The following is a 20,323-nucleotide window of genomic DNA, read 5'->3' on the forward strand; positions in this document are numbered from 1 at the left end:
GTGAGGGGGGGGGGAGAGAGAGAGAGAGAGAGAGAGAGAGAGCTACACGTAATTTCTTCAATATAATTTATCCGATATCGCGAGACCAAGTATAGTAATGTGCGCAGATACGTAAATATTAAGCTACAGCGAGCAGACTGAGTATATGTATATATAGGTATCTCTTCGAGGATCAAAATGTAACTGCAGATATGCTCATCTCTAACATTATTTTAATAAATTGGCTTGAATATCGCGAACTCCCGTGAGAAACTGCATTTTAAAGCATCAAATGGCATCAGGGAGCAAATAATGGGCATCGCTGATGAGCTTTTACTACGAGTACTTCCATATTTACTTAAGTTTTCAACCCCAGTTTCACGAAATCGAATTTTATTAAAGCTCCGCGTTCGCGCTCGTATCGCGAATACCGTATGCTTTTCCCATGGCCGCTTTTTATCCGCAGTATATTATACTCGTGTTTTCTATGGCAATTCAATCTTCACGAAAATACAAAATGGTTTTTATCCAATTAGAGAATCAATATTACTCATGTAATTTAATTCATTTTAATATAAATTTATTTTAATACGTTTGCAAGATATAATATTTAATATTAATAACTAGAAAATGTTGTGACGTCAACAACAGTGGTATTCTATTAAATTTATAGAAAAAGGCAACCTAAATTTACCGAGGAGTTTATTACCGTCAGTCACCATCATTGTACAAAATTAATGACGGGATTATGTCCCGTGTATATGTTACGGTAACGTAAATTCACTAGTGGAAGTATCGCGTTACAAAAGATACTCGCGTTACACCTGCTTAAGTACCTAAGCAACGCTCCTTAAATTATGCAAATATACATCACGGCAAAACGTCGGCGGTGAATTTTATCCGCTACACTCGCGAGTTTGCGCCGAATAGCCCGAAATATGAAGCTAATGCTAATGCGCCCGAGGGAGAAATTTGTTAATTTAGTATTTTGTTTCATCGCATTATTCTTGATTGTCTTGCGTTAGCAATGTATGATATACAATTATATATAATGAAGTTAAAAGACGGAAATCTATGTTGATATCGCCGTTGACAACAGTGTCATCATTAACTGTAATACGATTGAGCACTTATTGAAATAACAAACGATTTTAAAATAATCTCTCGATCAACTAATTATAAGTTTAATTCATGGTTCTTTCGAGTATGGCTTTTGCATTATCCCTCTTTACTTTACGAAATCATGAGAGACGAAGGGAAACCATAGCCATTACGAACATCCTATAATATAGATCGCGCGTTGTTAAGGGGTTAGTCTACTCGAGAATGGTCAAAAAATCGATTTTTTTTTTAATTGGCTTAAAAAATCCTTTGAACCCTCTAGAATAAGGGACAAAAGGTCTTATATCTGCCAGAACTCGTTTTCATTGAAATTTCGAGCTCCTACCCAAGCGCTCCGGAGTGCTCCGAAACGCCTATCTGCTGCAAATCGTTATCTGTTCGGCGGGTACAACATAACGATTTACCATTCAATTTTGAATTTCTCTAATAAACTAACGACATTAACAGATGTCGTTAAAAATACTTTATAGTCAGTCAGAAGTATTTTCAACAGACAGCACGCCAGTAGTGCATCATTTTTCTCGGAAACTAGTGTATAGTGTCGCGAAAACCGTGGAAGTGGCATCGTATGTTGCAGCAAGCATTTTTAATCACGTGTACGAGAGTATTCTACAAATGATAGACGTCCTGTACTTACAAATTGGGCCAAATGCCGTCGAAAATGTGCGATAAAGCGGATGAGCTGCGAATTGCAATTGCTGACAAGCGGTCGTTCGAGACCTCCAAACAAGAAAGAATTAATAGAAGAATAGCACAATCGGCTCTCGAAGATAATTTTTATGAGGTGGAAGGTTTACTGTATGACGCAGGAATAGCTGATTAACGGTAAGACGCTTAAAATGCAATTTTTCACTCAAAAAACTAGTACCGAAACTTTAAACGCGTTTTTCTCAAAACTATGTTTTTCAAAACGGTGTACACGATATCTCGAGTTCTAATCGATGAATCGACTTCAAATTTGGTACACATATTCTATGGAATAGTAGTTACGGAATGACGAACGATTTTATCATTATAATATTTTGTTCAATAATTATTAATAATAATAACACGTAATTTGAGTCCAAAAATGCAGCAAAAAATTCAGGAATTTTTTTCTTGACGCCAAAAACAAGGAGAGAAAAAACGCTTCGTCATTCCGTAGACAATACAATATAGTTTATGACTATATTTTTTTTTTTGGTTTTAGACCATCCACATTCCAGAAACCATGTACACCGTTTGACCACCTCTAAAAAACATAGTTGCGCGCGAAGGAGTGCCTCATCGCCATTTTAAAATTTTTCAACGCATAAAAATTTGGACATGTTCTCGAAACTTTAACAAAGAAAATAAAAAAAAAAAAACATTCATTTATCACCGATACTTCGTCTGAAATTAATTCTTGAAAATTCGCCTGTTTTTGGCTCTCTCGAGTAGACTAACCCCTTAACAAATAGATTATCCGTCAAAAGATGGTTCCCGTAGCTTACACGAGAACTATGCAAGCTATATATCGCATTTAAATCCTTGCATCATCGAACAAATAAATGTAAAATGAATCAAAGAAAATATATAGCAACATATCTTAATTCAATTCGAGAAAAGATTAGGATTATTATTACAAAAAATTATAATTCTTTTTCGCGAAAAAAAGAAGAGACAAAACACGCGCAAGAAAGTTAAACGTAGAATCAGCGTTTGCCAAATTCTTTTGTATATAAATATTCCTTTTGCGGCTAGAACATTTATCTAGCTTAGGAAATTGGTACAATATATATAGGAGCCACGTGACTTGTGACAGCCTTTATGAGATACCCCGTACACAAATAATATAAGCTACGGTACACATAGGCAAACGTACGCTCATGGGAAAAGAGAAGACAGAAGGGAAAAGGAGAGAAAAAGAGAAAATGCGTCGCGCATCTACATAAATTCTTTTTACTGCTACGTGCATCGCATATTTCCGATATTCTTGCGCAGCGTGTTGTAAGCTCTCAGAACTTTAAAGAAACATTTTCTACTATGATCCGTATAAAGCTATCTCGCGCATCTGATAAACTGTTGCTGGTGTAACAAACGATGCCTGTTACAGATAGCGTAATAAATAACGGCTGTATATATATATATATAAAAAGATAATTGTTGCAAACTTGCTTATCGTCTAAAATCTGGCATTTCGCTTTTTCCATCATATTTCGCAAGCCGCGCAAACACGCGGAATGTTTTATAATTTTATTCTACACAGGATATTCCCTTTTAATTTTATTCTATGCACGATGGCACGATGCCCCGAATCTCACACAATAAGTCCCTCCAATTCTAATTCTATAATACATATTTATATTAAAATTTCTGTAACCTCGCCTCGCAAGTGTATCGACGTTCAGGAAGAGTCTTGCGGAGAGCCATGAATGTGCAGTGACCGATCTTTCCGCGAGTCGAATCGCGAAACGAACGCCGTCGCTCGCGAAAGGAAAAGACGACCCGCGCGAGCCGACCCGAGATCTCTTCCGGGCTGTCGATACGGCGATTCGCCTCGCGCTCCTCTCTCAGTGACGTGTGCCGCGTTTGCTTTAGTTCCGGGATGCATACACGAGAAAGAGAAAGAGAGAGAGAAAGAGAGAGAGAGAGAGAGAGAGAGAGAGAGAGAGAGAGAGCGTCTATGTGTGCAGACAAGGTTTTATTAACCCTCGCGCGTACACCGCTCGCCGTGTATGTATACGGGAACACGGTGCATCGGCTACGAGTTACTCTCCCTCTCTCTTTCTCTCTTTCTTTATTCCTCTCTGCTCGATGTACAAGCGTGTATAAAGCACACGGCGCGCGTTCTGTGTACTTGCAATCGATCGTTGGCGCGTTGCCACTAGCCATAGCGCGTTTCTTCCCGTCTCTCTTCTTCCTTATCACCTGCACTATCGCCGTCCGTGTATCTTTTCGGCATGTCCCTTTCTTTCTCTCTCTCTCTCTCTCTCTCTCTCTCTCTCTCTCTCTCTTGCTCGTCTCATCCGGCACACAGCGCGTTCGCACATACCTTTCCCACGACCTATAAATTCGCTCTCGATGATATTGTTCCGTGAGCATCGCTTCGTATCGCATCGAATCGCGTCGTAGTGGCGCTCAGATAAGAACCGTTTGCGGAGACACCCGGTATTACGACGGGTATAATCGTTACGATATAAGCGCGAGATTGGATTTCGTTGCTGGGTGGCGAGAAACGAGGGATGCGTGGCTGTTTGACCTTTAAATTGCCCTCGTAATGGATAATTTATTGATATCCCTTTTAGCGGCGAGCGCTACTTCCGGCGAATCTCGCCCACGCGACGTGATAAGAACGATAAAGATTAAGAACCTATACGTAAGTACGAGATCCCTTAAAGTCCAACTAAGGTTCATTATGTTATAATATACGTGGTTGCGTTATCAAAATTATTCATTTGAGAAATATATTTATAAAGATAAATATCGTTAAGTAAATTTTAGTAAAACAGAGAAATCGAATATATTTTTTATATTTTTAAAAAGTTTTAACTCAGAAAAAAAGCAAAGGTACTGAAACTCGAAATGAGAGAGAGAGAGAGAGATATCGCAAGCTACGTTGCGAAAAATTCGCAAAAATTCGTATCTCTGGGATAAAATATTATTTGGCGTAATGTTGCTGCAAGAAAACCTGCGGTTTTGAAAAAAATTTCCTAAAATGTTTCGATTCGTACATTGTGATTTGAAAACATACAATTTTTATAATTAATATAGAAATTAAAATATGTAATATTATAGCTTATAGCACATATTGCGTTGTTATAGGTACAATTTATAAAAATATCACAAACACACTTGAAAAATTAAATCAAATATTCATTGATTTTTTGCGCATTTCAATATTATTATACATCTCACTAAATTTTGTTTTCCTCGTTTTACTGTTCCATGAAATATATACAATTTCATCATATCCCATTTTTTTCTAGTAAAAAGTAAATTCTAATAAAAGAACATATTAATTTTTACTGCAGGAGAGGTCTTGATCTTAAACGTCAAAGATATTGATTAAACGTATTGTTTAATATCGCGATTGCTCAAGAATAAAAAATACAGAACTGCAAACGCTCGGCGTCGGCGGAAAACTGGCGTATCGATATTCAAGGCACTTCGCACGGATGATTTCAATATTATTGGAATCTAATGCTTTAAGCCGACGGATGCACGTGAATTTCGATAAAAACGGAGTTTGCGAAGTTAACTTTGTGTTCCCCGCGTGGTAGCGAAATTGCTGCGCTCTTCGCACGGGCGAATAAAACATCGGATATCTGATAAAATCGTTTAGTCTATATAGGCTGATTTTTTCCGCCGCTGCCGACGGAGGCAATTGCGCAAATTATACGGGCTGGCTGATAAATACGCAAATGGCGCACGATAAATCGGAAAACTCTATATATAATCTAAAGCGCGGAAACATTCCTCGGATTTCTCTATTTTTACATGTCTGACATAAAAAATTCGCCCACGAAAATTACTGGTCGTATAAAAGAGCTCGTTCAATCGTGCAAATCCATAATCGTTTATTTATATTTAAAAAAAGTAATGCAAAATAACGCACCATAAAGATAATAAATATAATTAATAGTGTTCGAGATAGGGGGAAATGATCACCCACAAACAATGAAATTAAAAGAATCCAACCACTTTTGGCAAATTATAAAAAAAAATTTAATTAATATCGTCGTAAAATGCATTTATGGTTAATACTTGATTTTCACCGTGAAAAATAAAATAACTGTCGTCAATAATTGAATGCTGTCGACTGACGGCTATAATGAACTTTGCATTAATTATGCGCATTCGAGATTAATCGACGCGTGGAAAGATAAAGCGAATCCTTTTATCCCGGCGCGGATCTGTATTTTATCATTCTTATTGATTTTCGTTCAGGCAAGAATAATATGAACCATTTATTTCGAAAGGAGTATAAATCAAACTTTGGAACATTAAATTTGCATACGACAGGGGCGGGCAGGGGTTACAAGTAAATGTAGCATGTGTAAAAAAGATTCTCAAAATTTGATTCAGACCAATATATAAAAAGGACCGATTTGTGTATATGCTGTTATAAAACTGCCAACCAACCCTTCACTATATATACTGACGCGATTGGTAAAATGTCATGCAAAATGTTATAAAACTCAGGAATAATATTATCAAAAATAAGATATATCAAACATTAATAGAGAAATAACATTAAAATAAATAAAATGCTCTTTACATACATTTTGCACATATTAATTGGATATAATCATGAATTAACGCATTCAACGATAAATATATTTGTAAAACTATCCATTTATGTGGCTTTGTACGTCACAAGGATTATCAGCAAGTGGCGTGACACACACACGCACGCACACGCACATACGCACACGCACACGCACACGCATAGACACACATACACACACACGGGTAAGAAGGCATCAAAGAGCAACTGACGTGACATATTTCAATTAAATCTATGCCTAGTCGACTATTTGTACGGGAATTCTATCAAAAAATTGCGACTGTTTCCCCTGCAGTCTGTCATTCCTCTTCCCCTTTAATCAACCGCGCGCCACGCGACAGTTGCTATGACGACTTTTGATTGAAGTATAGCATTTTAAATTGGCTTTGTGCAATCGCACTTAACGAACGTTTTACAGTGTTCCCATTCATCGCAACAGAGAAAGACAGAGAGTTTAGTGTTTAATATAATGGGTATTAACGATATTATATAAGAGCGGGCTGCTAGAAGGGGTTGGAATAAGTAGCGACCGCTCCCGAGGGTGCCCAGTTGTTCGAGCTAGGAAAGGGTTTCGAGGCGACGAGAAGGGTTGATCGGTTGGCGGGTTTGAAAGAACCGGAAAAAAATCTTTTTTTCCGCGTCAAACTTTGGATTTCGCCAAAGGTGCGGTGGTGGCTACGGTGAAGTTTCCTCCCCTATTTCTCAACCTGTTGAACCACTCTTTACGCGACCCACCCCCCCATTCCCTAACCGACATAACGCACGATTTGTTTTTTCGCGGTGTTACCGCATATTCGATATTCCAGCGATCTTGCGCGACGATGAATTTTGTGGTTTACATAAAGAGAATTATACAAGGAATTATACTTTTAAATAATTTTTACAAGTCGATTTCCAGTTATACCTCCTTTAAGTTTTTTGATTTGATTAAAACAATGATAATTTCCTAAGAAAAGTAAGATATTATAATATGTATCGTTCCCAAAGTGCAAGTTTTGCCTAAACATTGTCGGCGGAGAAACGACGTTGAATTTCTCCCGCGAGATAATGTCGATGCGTGCCAGGAGAGCGATAGATGTCAAAGATGATTTGATCGCGAACAGTTCGCGTGAATTCACGCGGGAAGTCGAAAACGACGTTATATACGTATCGGCAGTGATGCTGTCAATATGTAACATCGCACGCGCGCGGCAGTTATCCGCTTGCGCGCGGCTTACTGCCGGCGTTTTCAAAGCGCGCATTTTTGGAAGGTGGTAATCCCGCGATCGACGCCAGCTTGCTATCGTGGCCGGCTCTCCCCCCATAGAGAGTGACTACGTGCGGTACTACATGCGTCACTTTAGTCTGAAAGGCAACCGTTAACAGATTTGCGAAATACCCATAAAATGGAGAAATTTAACTCTGTCAAAATCTGTTTCGCGCTATACGCAAACGTCCCGTCTACAGTTCGATCGCGAAATTTGCGGTCGAATGTGCTTATGGAATTTTGCAACAGCACGAGCTTCCTATATAATAACGATAGAGTCACTTCGACACCTCAATGTATATATGTTTCATAAATTATATATATATATATATATATATATATATATATATATATATATATATATATATGAACGATTTATTTTCGCGAATCTTATATCCTTTCAATCTCGAATTTGTTTTACCTGTGGCTATCTCAACGACGAATTAGCGGCGTTTATCCGGTGTAATAAGGTGGTAATAAAGCATAAAGCGCTTAAGAAATAGCGTCGGTATTTAAGAGATTAGTAGCGGCCAGGAGAGAGAAATTCTCCTTTGTAGTTGACAAATCGAGGACAATCCAACCGAGCGAAGAGATTGCGCGACGTCGGCGTCGGTCGGTTTCGAAGATATCGTTCCGCGCGGCCGCGTTTCCTTTATTAGGTACGGGCTTGACTATATCTGTTTATCGTTAAACCTGCACTTTTACGGAAACACGCTCGGGGCAAGATAGATTACCGCGTCGCGAACGAGCGGGCTCTTTACCCTGGTTGCAACGTTCGTTGCAACCGCTCGCTCCCGGCGTAACGATCCCCGACAGCGTATCTGGACCGCGCGATGATATGAGCCTCTCTAAATGGGGGAAGGGGGGGAGGGGGGCTTGGCAGCTCGGTCGTTTTCGTGATAAAGACGCGAACAAAGTCGCCCCCCCCCGCTCCCACTTCTAGCAGACGGAGAATTTCATTAAGCCGACGATACTCGCAGAGTCGAGAAAGTTAATGTCGGGTCCTTATTCCAACCGCACCATCTACTGGAGCGACCAACCGCGGAATTCGCACCCTCCCTAAAGAATCGTAGCGAGAGAGGACACCGAATAAAATTAACTTTATGACGAACGATCTTTTATTTCTCTTGTTTAAGGGCTTCTGCGAGGTCTCAACAGACCCCACGCACTTCTAGATTACTTATAAAATACTTTGCTTTTTACAACTATTAAATGACTCATCTATTTGTTGAATTGTTTTAGAAAAGGTAAAAAAAAAATAGTATATACTAATCACGTACTAAATTTGTATGCTATATACATTCGAAACAGCTATCGGCAATCAACTTCATTAAAAAGACAATCGAATGACTTTATATACCTAACATTTATTTTAGAGTATATGACGTATCATGCATTAAACATATAAACTTAACTAATACCAAGAATCTTTTCTCTTTCGCCCTCTCTCTCTCTCTCTCTCTCAAATTTTCTTTTTATTTCATAAACAGTAACAAAGATGCACAGCATCGTGAAACGGAAACTTGATGGAAATCTCAATAAAATACTAGCCAGCTCCCGGCATTCTCAGACGAAAAATTTTCTATGTCCTGATTCGCGCGCGCCACGCAAAAGTTCGAAAACTTTGAAAAATTGCACATCCGTACGGGCCGGCTATAAATAACGGTTGGCGGCAAGAAGCGCGTGACTTATGTTGTATGCGACCGTGTGTCTCTCCCAGTGCATTAATATTTTCTCGGAATCTCGACAGGGCTATGCCTTTTTATTGCAACGTACGCGCGATGTAAATCCAAACGGTCGTATCGTACGACTCGAAACGCGATATTTCTTTTTCATCTGCCGCAGACATCGGCTGTCACCGAGCGTATGATCTGCACATTACCAGTTTCTAATGAGGGAAACGCCAGCTATCCATTCCAGATATACGTCGGGTGTAATGGATGCAATTTTCAAATTTTAAAATAAAATATTTCGAAGAGTACGCGCTCTTTGACTTTAAAGTCAGACTGATTTGCGAAGAGTAATAATTATTGCTCAAATACAACATCGTACAAGCAGAAACCAATTTTGTTATCCGAAATAATTATCTAAACTCCTCTTGCTACTACAACTAAACATTATTAGATCTATAAAAGACGTCCATAAAATAAATTTATTTTTTTTTACTAAAACTTTCTTTATGCTTGTTGGAAATACTCATTCATAAACAGTAACATCTATAGGTAAGCAAAAATGACTAGTGATTTGTCACTATCGATACAGAAGAAATGCCAATATTTGTTGCCGTTTTAATTTAGTTTTTAGACGGCACGATATTCGATATTCCAATATCCACTAGTCTCCTATTTTTCAATATTCCATTTTTTTAAACCGATGGTATCCGTTTTTTCAGCTTTACTGAAACATTACTGACTATATTACTTATTCATCGTTCGACTAAGAGACAATAGCTCGAAAAAGCCTTGTCCATCAAAAGGAATAACAGAACAAGTAAAAATTGAGAGAAAAACCGGAAAAAATTTGAATCATGCCGGCTCGGCTCAATAATTAAAAGCTATGGAAACTTTTTCGTTTTAAATGCTTGGTTTGAAATAGGGACTCTACACTCTACCATTTTATAAAAGTCCAGCAATAATGTGAAATGACTGTCGCTGCAGATGTTTGATAATTCCGGCAAATTCCGATAAATGTCATCAGTATGCCGAACTAATCGCTTCTGTCGCTCGTAATAAAATGGAATAACGGCCGTTGATTTCGCGGCTGTGTTCTTTCGGTTAAACAAACGAGTGAATCATGTGCGATTACCGGCCAAATCTATTGGAAGTAATACTGTGTTCACAGTAGCGCGTGCAAATTATACAGATTGATTGCTTGCGGTAATGAATTGCGAGATCGATGAACATTGCACTTGCGGCACGACTTCATGCTATAAATCTAAACGTGCTATTGCATTAGTATACATACCGTAAAACAGTTTAACGTAAAAACTGTGTACGTGTGACAAGTATGCCGATTATTCTAAATCGTGCATGTCGCAGGGTTTAAAGGAGAATTTTAAATTAGTACATACACAAACAACCCTGGTTTAAACCGTATAAAATAATTCATTAACTTGGTGCTTGAAAAATTAATTTCTCTTAATTTATCGTACTAAAATAAGAATGAAAGAAAATATTAAAGAAGCGTAAATAAGTTATTGCAGTTGAAGTTTATAAAACGCTATATACGTAAAAATAAAACAATGTTTTAATATAGTTTGAAATAAATGATTAATAGTAAAATAAATTTCTCCGTAGTACCTATTTCTCGTGAAATGCGTTATTTTGTTCTATACTCTACAGTAAAGTTTTTGCAGACTGTAGAGATTAAATATTATAGATTAGTAACAAAAAATTCAAGAAAAATACGTCTTGTAATTTTCCTCATTTTTAATCCAAAAAACATATTTGTGCTTCATCGTGTTAACGTTCGCACGGTTGCATTAAAAAATCGCCAGACCTTGACACAGAAACTTTTTCATTTGTCTAAAAATAATATAATAATAACAACAAATTCCTTCGTTTCTGCATTCTTGCTTCTTTTCTTTAATATGCATTTTTTTTTCTTCACATAAATGTCAGGTCGAGTCTCAGACATCGAAATAGAAACCGAAAGAAAATCGTTGTAATATACAAATGTACATACATGTATGTACCATATGTACATAAGACAAAAATACATACATACATACACGCATACATATATACATTTTCATATACTATATTATGTATATGTGTATATACACACACACACACATTCACACATATATATAAAGTATAATATTATAAGACTTGCAAGATAACAAAAAAATCGTTGCTCTGTTCCGTACATTTGGTCCCAAATATACGTATACATAGCTAAACACGCGGCTACCGGCGGATATCTATATATGCAACGTAGGTTCTTCCGGAAGAACCTCTAGAAAAGTAGAGCCAGATGTGTGTGGCACTGTTTCAAATTGTCCAAGATTGTCATCCGTCGTTCCTTCCCGGTGGAAGCGTGTTACTCTTGAACACATCTTCGTCGCGCGTTTTCGCACAAAAATAGTTTCTCTCTTCCGTTCCACCGATAAATTTTAAATAAAAGTCATTCCGCGGCTCAACTCAACCGACGTCTCTTTCCGTCGCCGGGATTTGTCATCGTATCTTTATTTAATAGCCCGCCACAAAATTTCAGCGGGTAACATTTGTAGCGTATCATACCTTGAGAAATACGCCGAGGAGCATTTCGTATGGAAAGTAACGTAATATTTTCTTGCGCGTTATATGTAAAATTGGAAAAAATATATAAAAAATCTGGCGAATAGTTTCTTTCAGCGATAAATTTAGCGATTGTCGTACAGAGAGTTATTTAGTAATAAAAATTGTAGATTTTTGACACAAAATAAGTACGTTGCGCGAAAGGAGACAAAATATAACAAAAGTCTTATTCTTCGCCTTATACTTTACTAGAATATGTAATTTCAATTATTATTAATTCATTTAATTACCGAGGTCCATATTTAAAGTCATTATATGATTATTAGATTAAACGTTTGTCTTTCGTTTGTCCTTTTCTTGAGAATTGATTTATTGAATTGCGGGAAACAAAGCACAGACTGTGTCTCAAAATAAATTTTATCTGAGTTCAATTAAAACGCGATAAATTTTATCCAAGTCCCTCAAAACGTGATTGTAAATACGATATAGCAAATTAAAAAATTGACTTTTAAGATCTACTATTACATTGTATGATATCTTGAAACTGATTGCAGCTATACAGTTTCTTAATTCAGCAGAAAAATGCAACTAAGCCTAAGATATTTAAGAAAAAATCAAAAAATCGTGAGAGGGGAGAAGTTTAATGAAACTCCTCGATGAGGAGTTGGCCAGGTGCCAAATTCAATAAAAATATCATCATATCATTTTTCGTGTCTTTTATCAAACATTATACATATAACTGTCTACATGTATAACTAATTAAATTTTATTACTCATAACTCATGGTGCTTTACGTGCTCTTCTGCAGTATAAATAATTATAATCTTATATGCTTATGTAATTGTTTGTAGGCACAAATGTACATGATCGCAAAAAATAGTACTGATCATTAATAGTGCAATCATTTTTATCGGACTCTGCATTCTCTCTGAAGACACGCATCACAAAATAAATCTGCAAAATCAAAATCTGCCGCAAACGCCGCGGAACCTAAATGGAGCGATATGACTGCGATAGATAAGAGGGAAGCGTTCCCTCGTCATGGTCGGACAATAAAATTCATTGTCAGACGGTTCTATGAACCATACAGATCTTAAGGTTGCCCCACGCCATTGTCTTCCTGGAGCTATTTTCGGAGGCGTTGCCGTCATGCACGATTCGAGATACAAAAAAATCGCTCTGTTCCCCTTCCGATTGCCCCACGCATATGAGAAACGAGCCATATCCGAAGAATAATTAAAGATAAATCCACCTATAATTATCGATTAACATCGTACTATTGTTTCCTTCTTAATTAAATAACAGACATTTTATTTTTAATCATTGCCTTCTTAATTCCATAATTTGATCGCATAAATTTACATTTAAAGTAATAATTAATGAAAAAAAACGGTATCTTTTTTTATTCCTATGTTAATGAATGTTGTTGAAAAACAAATTCAATAAGCTAAAAGAAAAGACCATTCAAGCTTGTTTTAATGCTTTCGTTTAATTTTTGCAGAAAGAATGATTGTATCGTCGTTTCGGCGTTGAACTATTATATACACATTTTGTGCATAGTTCAACAAATATTAGATATTTGTGTAGGATACATAGTTCAATATTTGGAGAAAGCGAAACTTTATGCTCACGATTGCAAAACGTAATAAAGAATTAATTTCTTTAACCTAGCTTATACTCTCGTAACGACGAATCGTGACGGCGTCTCTCTCCGTTGCTTTAGATAATTAATATCAGGTTATTACGACAGCGGGGATAAACTGCATTATGCTCGTAGGGAGCGGGAGGAAGGAGGGAAGAAGACTGATCTACAATATTCATTCGTTGTTATTATACTTAGTATACGTAATCCGATAACGCAGGACTAGTGTAGCTTCCCAGAACAATGTAAAATATCAGCGGCGGACTAAAATTACTAAACTATTTATCTTTCGTATATAGACTCGATATCTGCAAATTTGCGGTAATATCATATAAAACCGTCTTCTGCGCCTAATAAAATATTTTTATTTAACGCAAGTTTAAATATATATTAATTATTTATAATTATAAGTAAATAATCATTAAATGATATAATAAGTAATTATATAATAATTTATAATTAATTTACTATCATAATTGTGAGACACATTCTTTATTTAGCTAGGAAAAGTTGTTTGATTTATATTATGATCGTTTAGGCTTTCACTTTTGTTTTTACCATCAGATTATACGTGTAAAAGACGGAAGTCGATCCTATAGTTGTTCTCCGGTACAAATTGGATTTACAGGAATAGTCGTTTCCTCGGCTGAGCAGCTTCGCTGGTGAATTTATGCTCGCGGTTAAACTATTTTTGCGACAACGTCGCGTCAGCGACGACAACGACTACTTTCCAGCGCACTCGTTGCGTTTCGACAATGCTGTCAACGACAAAAGTTTCTTCGTCGCAGCCGACAAAGTTGGTTGCTGCAAACGCAGCATCGCAACAACGTGCAACGCACAAAACGACAATGTTCAATATAATGTTTCGAATAAAATACAAATAGGCATAGAGAAAATGCATACCGCATATTTTCGACGAAGAATGAAACTTGTTTAAATTAATCTAGGACAGAAATATTAAGAAGACAGAAATATTTCATTTAACTGCTAAACATAAATTGCTCTCGATTCTGTAATTTGATCTTCCGAGATAAAAAATATTTTATGGTAAAGACAATTTACTGGTATCGTAAAAAATAAATTATTTATTTTTAATTTTCTCAATTATACCTTTATCTTTTTTTTATGTAAATATATTTATATATACTCATTTTTCTTCTAGAAATAAAATATCTGAATTTCAGAAATCAATACCTTTGGACTAAATATTTCCAAATATGAAGTAGACGGAATATAGGGCTATTCTTCTAAATTGAGCAAATCTCATAGCATGCGACGCCGATGTGGAATGCTCGCGTTTCGAAGAAAGGCGTGAGCATACCGAGTTATCTCGAGCAGAAATAACGCGCCCGCAGATGAGCTATTAGATCAGCGTACATCTCGCTCGCCATTAAAACAGATGAAAAGTAAACAGGAATAATTGCAGAGGCGCGCTCAAAGCGAACGGTTCTTCTTGCGGTATTCTCGTATAACGACAATATCAGATACATTAAACATAAGTTGTTATCCGTATACGTCCTTTCATATCGCGCGCTTTATACAAAATACTTTGTTTTAACTTATACAATCCGTTTTATCAATTCCGAAAAAAATATTCTTTTAGCTACGAATATCGTGGCATCTATAAACTTTTTGGATCATAAATTATTGAAAATCGAGAGATCTTTAACAGAACTAAAGGTGGAGATGCTCGAAATATTTATAAACAAGAAAAAGCGTTCTCATAACTCTTCACTTGATTTAGTAAGATATTTAGTACAAATAATTTTTAGCTTAATAATTTCCATTTTTAAATGTGTAAATTATTTAGAAAGATAAGATTAAATAGCAATTACATTTTAAAAGAAGAAGCATAAATCCAATCAAAATTAATTAAGTTAACCTAATTCACGTAATTTAATAAAAAAAGAATAAGATTCTGTAAATGACGGGGAAAAAGAGAAAAAACAGAGCTGTGATATGTATACCCTGTATATGTACGACACGAAACAGCAAGTTCAGACGATGTCGTGCAAAAATAAATTAAGGGACTCGATGTAGCTTGACGCCAAAAGACGGATAATTATGGTAAATTTCCGCGAGCAAAGATAGAACGACAATAGGATTGCAATTATTGTTTAAATTAGGTTTATATCAAGACTGTCAAAGAACGAATGCACTGCCATTAAATGGCGAATGTAATTAAATTTATCTAAATTGTGCGGTTACTCTATTATAGAGAGATATAATATTTCATTGAAATGAGAAAGATCATTTATATATGTAATGAATATATATAGAACTTACATTGCTGCCAAAATGTAGAAAATACAAAATACATAGAACTCAATTAAAATAAAACATCGACAAAAGAATTGTAACGTATTTTCAGTACAATACAAGATTATAAATTCGTAATTTAATCATTAATTATATATCAGTTTCTAAAAATTGTAGTTAGTATTTTAAGATAAACTTGACATTTCAATCTTCCGTAATATTAAAAATTCTAAAATAAATCTGAAATATCTATACCGTTATTTTATACATTTGTCCCCATTTATAACAACATATTTCATCGTTAGATTAACCGAATTCTACACCTCTGGATACCGTGGGAGGCTTACACGACGCTTAGAATCGATCAAACGAAGTTTCAGCGAATCTAAGCGCACCCTATAAATCTCCTTCGATTTCCTGTAACAAGTATGATCGCGTAAAAACTTTTCTAACTTTGCCTTGCAACTTTGGAATACGGAAAACGTTGGGAGAGGCTGATAAGAAAGGCAAGTATCCGACAGTATTATCGCCTTTCTATATAAATGCAGTTTGTATGGATGCTCGGAGCGCGAAAGCTCAACAAGCGGATGAAGTTACACAATATGAACTGTCATCAATCTAGGAAGACAAAAATATTCTCTATATGGTTCTATAGAAATATTCTATATCATATTTTCCTCTTGCGTCATTTCAATATCATTCATCTGAAATTCAAAAAGACCTTCAAGAAAATATTGATAGAAAAGATCTTTGAAAGATATACACCGGAAAAATCTTCGGACAAAGAGGAAATATATTATTTTCTATACTATATGAAAAAATGTAGTTTTGAATATGAGAAAATATATTTTAAATTGATAATAGAACATAATTGTAGTTAAAAATGTTTTTGTGATTTTTTAAAACTTGCAAGGCAAATATCATCTTTAATTGGAATTCTATTATGAAATTAATATTCCCGTTTTTTTTAAACGTTCAAGAAAAACAGTTTCTATTACTATATTCCAAGCTTTTATATTTATGTATAGAAACAAAAAAAAAATCAATATTATATATAAATAAATTTTTGAGCCCAAAATGCTCAAATTTTTATGGATCGAAGCATACAATAATATACATAACATTATTTCATATTTTTGCATTCTTTCTTAAAGAGAATTCTAAACTACAAACTAATTACTAATTAATGTCGATGTCACGAAATTAATACCTAAAATTAAATGTTCTGTCTTCTTAGATTGGATAAATTTTGCAGTGTGAGTCGTGATATTTCACCAATGTCATCTCGCGTTGTATTAAGTTTAATTATATATATTCAGCCGACTAACCGAGAAAATATTGTTAGTTGAACTCGAACATGTGGACAAAATAAGCCGTGTAAGAAAAGTACGTCCTTATCTTTGAGTAGAGGACCCGTCGCGTCGTGCTCGATGCTCAACAATGATCCTCCGGGGAGAAACAGAGATGAGCGTGTCGACGACGCTGACAATGCCGTCCACGACAAGTTTTCTTGCGGCGAAGAACACGTCTGAATGCAGAAAGTACAACGCCGGTGCACTGGTCTATGATAAAGCGTAAGCACAGTAAGAAATGTTCAACATATACAACTCGTTATAAATATGCCACTGCTCCTGGAAAAGAGTATGTAAACAAGTGGAAGTTTGCCTTTAACGTCCTTAATATATGGGTGGAGGTAATGTTATAACTTTTGCCATCTCTCAAATGAAGTCTAATTTTCGAAAGTAGTCATAAGCAGATCGAATGTACAAATTGTGTCGTGTAAAGTCCTTTCTTGTAAAAATTCAAGCTCTCTCTGCATTTTATAAAGTTTTGGAATAATATACGATCTCGTAAGTGCGTACATTCTTTCCTCGTTCAACAAAATACGGAAATCTTGGAAATTGATAAATTCGGGACGTCAATTACTGTTAAATCTCTTGCAGTGTCTCAAAAACGGGAATTTAATTGCTTTTCTGATTATTATACTTCGTTCTCTATCATACGATAAATATAAATTTGAGTTATGTTTAACATGTATTCATTTCGACGCGGTAACAAGTTTGATATTAGATTTTTGCTGCACGTATAATGTAATCAAAGTTGCTGCAAACGTCATATAGTATACATATATGTGCATAGTTATATTATATAATTCAACTGTTACAGCAACAAGAAGTTGGACGTGTAACACGTCTCTAGCATCAAACTTCTTGCTGCCGCTGTATGTGGAGCCCATCGATTTGCATCAAGATTGAAGAACGAACTTTTTTTTAATTCTTCGGTGAGTTTGAAGATTCGTTTCGACGTTATCACGAAGGCGTCAACCTTTTTCTCACGACGCGAACGAGCAAAAAAATTGAAACGACGGAGGCGAGACGATCGCTTCGTTTCTTCATCGCAGGCGATCTCGATTCGTTAGAATCGATTATTACAGCAAGACGATTCGATTGCGAGCATCCAGGGACACAAAGGGATCGATGTCCCTTTTTTTCCCCGTCTCCTCTTTTAACTGTGCCGTGGGAAAAGGTAAAAAATGGCAGGTATTCGTATACTATACTCCCGAACGTAATCGCGATATATCTCTTGCGACTGTAAATGGTCTTCGCTTCGCACTAACGACCCTGTCCGCACTTTCTAAAGACTTAAATGACGACGTGACTTTCGCCACAGTCGGCGCGTTGCCATAAACAGTCGATACCTAGCCTCGGTCGGATGCAGAGCGTCTTTATTGGAACGTTATTTCGTAACTCAACGATATAGAAAGCTAATATAAGATATCCTTTCCTTTCAGGAAAATTGAAACAGGATTGTGATACTCCAGTACTTAGTCTAGCCAGGAAGCGTTTTCGTTGCAGAGTATACTCGCATGAATACCCTCTATATGTTAATACGCTTGTGCGCATGTGTTTTAAAAAAATACAATATTATACAATTTTATCGCCAATGGAAAAACAGTACATGATGGACAAAAAATTGTGTAAAAAAGATGAAGAGCACCGAGCAAATGTTATAGCATTATCCCGAGGTTATTTTAACTGGAGAAATATGTATCTATATACGTGAAAAAAATTGTAATGAGATTTGCAGTGCGGAAAAAGCAAACGATATAGATTTTTATCTGTGTACATTATGAAAAAGATAGAAACGCAAGCGGATAAGGTTCAGCAAGATAACGACTTCACGCAATGCAGGAAGAAAACGACTCACCGGCGCTCAAACAAATGCGATTGGGTACGATGTCACAGCGCGATGAAGCGACACGCGATTTCGAATACGCGCGACGTCGCAATCTCGGTATGCAAATTATTGCTCGCCGCAACGACGACGCCGAGCGCGGTTGCTCGCTCAAAAGTTATAACTGCATTTCCCGCCTAATATCGCCACGTGGAGCTAATTCCGTATAATAACGCGCAGACATTTCGGGTTTAATACTAGGTGGTGGGCTTAAAAGTTTTACGAGATGCAACGCACACGGTAGATTTGACGCGCTGGATTCAACGCGCGGTTAACGTGACGAAATAGGACATTTTTGTATCGCTTCGCGCACGGCCGCTGCCACGGATCCGACAATTTGTGAAGAATTATTTGAAATTACAAATGTGAAATGTATAATATAGAAAAAATACTTGCACTACAGAAAATAATTGTCATTATGGAAAATAATTTTGTGCTAAATTATGTCAAGTATTTAAACTATTTAATTATACATAATCTGTGGAAACTGCAACATATTTTTGTTTCAAACATAAACTTTACATCCCAACCCATTTTGTTTTTGTTTGCCCTTGCACTCCTTATTCCTGTTGTGTCTTTGTTCTTTTCCAATGATTCGTTTAAACTGTCGTCTCTTCGGACGTGACTCAACCTGTTTTCTTATTCTTAATAAGGGTTTTAAACGAAAAAATTCTTGAACTAATCCATTACAAGCTTTTAAATAAACACAATGCGCTTTCAGAAAAAAAAACATTCGAAGAAATGTAAATCAGTATTTAAAGAAAATAAAATCTTTCGTTTCCAATTGCCATAAAAGATTAAGCATCCGTCTAAGGAGTTTATACGTTTAAGAAACATATAAACATCGGTTTTAAAAAATATATTTTTGGTTCCAGGCGAGAAACATCGGTGCAGGTGTTTGCAGGTGAGTATTGAGCATATAAGAAACCTCAACTGTCATCTCGAATCGCAATCGCTAGTTTCGATTGGAAAATGCAATGCGCAATGTCATGGTGCATTATATCGAATGTATTTCGCAAGAAATAAGATGCATAATCGCATTTGATACTGTCGGTGCATTGTGTTATAAATTCACTTTTCTTATTCTCGGTTAGCTAAGTAATTGTTTTACTAAAATAACAATTATCTTCGATATATGCTTATCAATTGTAAAATATTTGTTGTTCTTTTTTTCATTATTTGTAGTTAATAGACAAAGTTAGGACTCTAAAATGTAATGAAATAAAAAAGATAAGAAATAAAATATTAAAATAATAATTGGAAGACCTCCTAAAATCTCATAATTTTCAGTATTTAGTGCCATGATTCCAAAATTAAATTTCTTTTTCATGCAATTTTTACTATGTAAAGCTGGA

General features: G+C 36.0%; 1 protein-coding gene and 1 long non-coding RNA gene across 3 annotated transcripts in view; one reads left to right on the forward strand and one right to left on the reverse strand.

Moving 5' to 3' along the window:
* The window catches only part of LOC143902604 (uncharacterized), a 135,993-nt gene that overhangs the window by 16,402 nt on the left and 99,268 nt on the right, over positions 1-20,323 (reverse strand). The window lies entirely within an intron of this gene.
* LOC143902561 (uncharacterized) lies at positions 17,080-19,398 on the forward strand. The gene is made up of 3 exons (XR_013258404.1): positions 17,080-17,308; positions 17,901-18,260; positions 18,526-19,398. It is a non-coding gene; the product is annotated as an uncharacterized LOC143902561 (long non-coding RNA).

This window comes from Temnothorax americanus, unplaced genomic scaffold (assembly GCF_048541705.1).
Source record: "Temnothorax americanus isolate GAGA-0224 unplaced genomic scaffold, ASM4854170v1 Scaffold4, whole genome shotgun sequence".
Taxonomy (NCBI): Eukaryota; Metazoa; Arthropoda; class Insecta; order Hymenoptera; family Formicidae; genus Temnothorax; species Temnothorax americanus.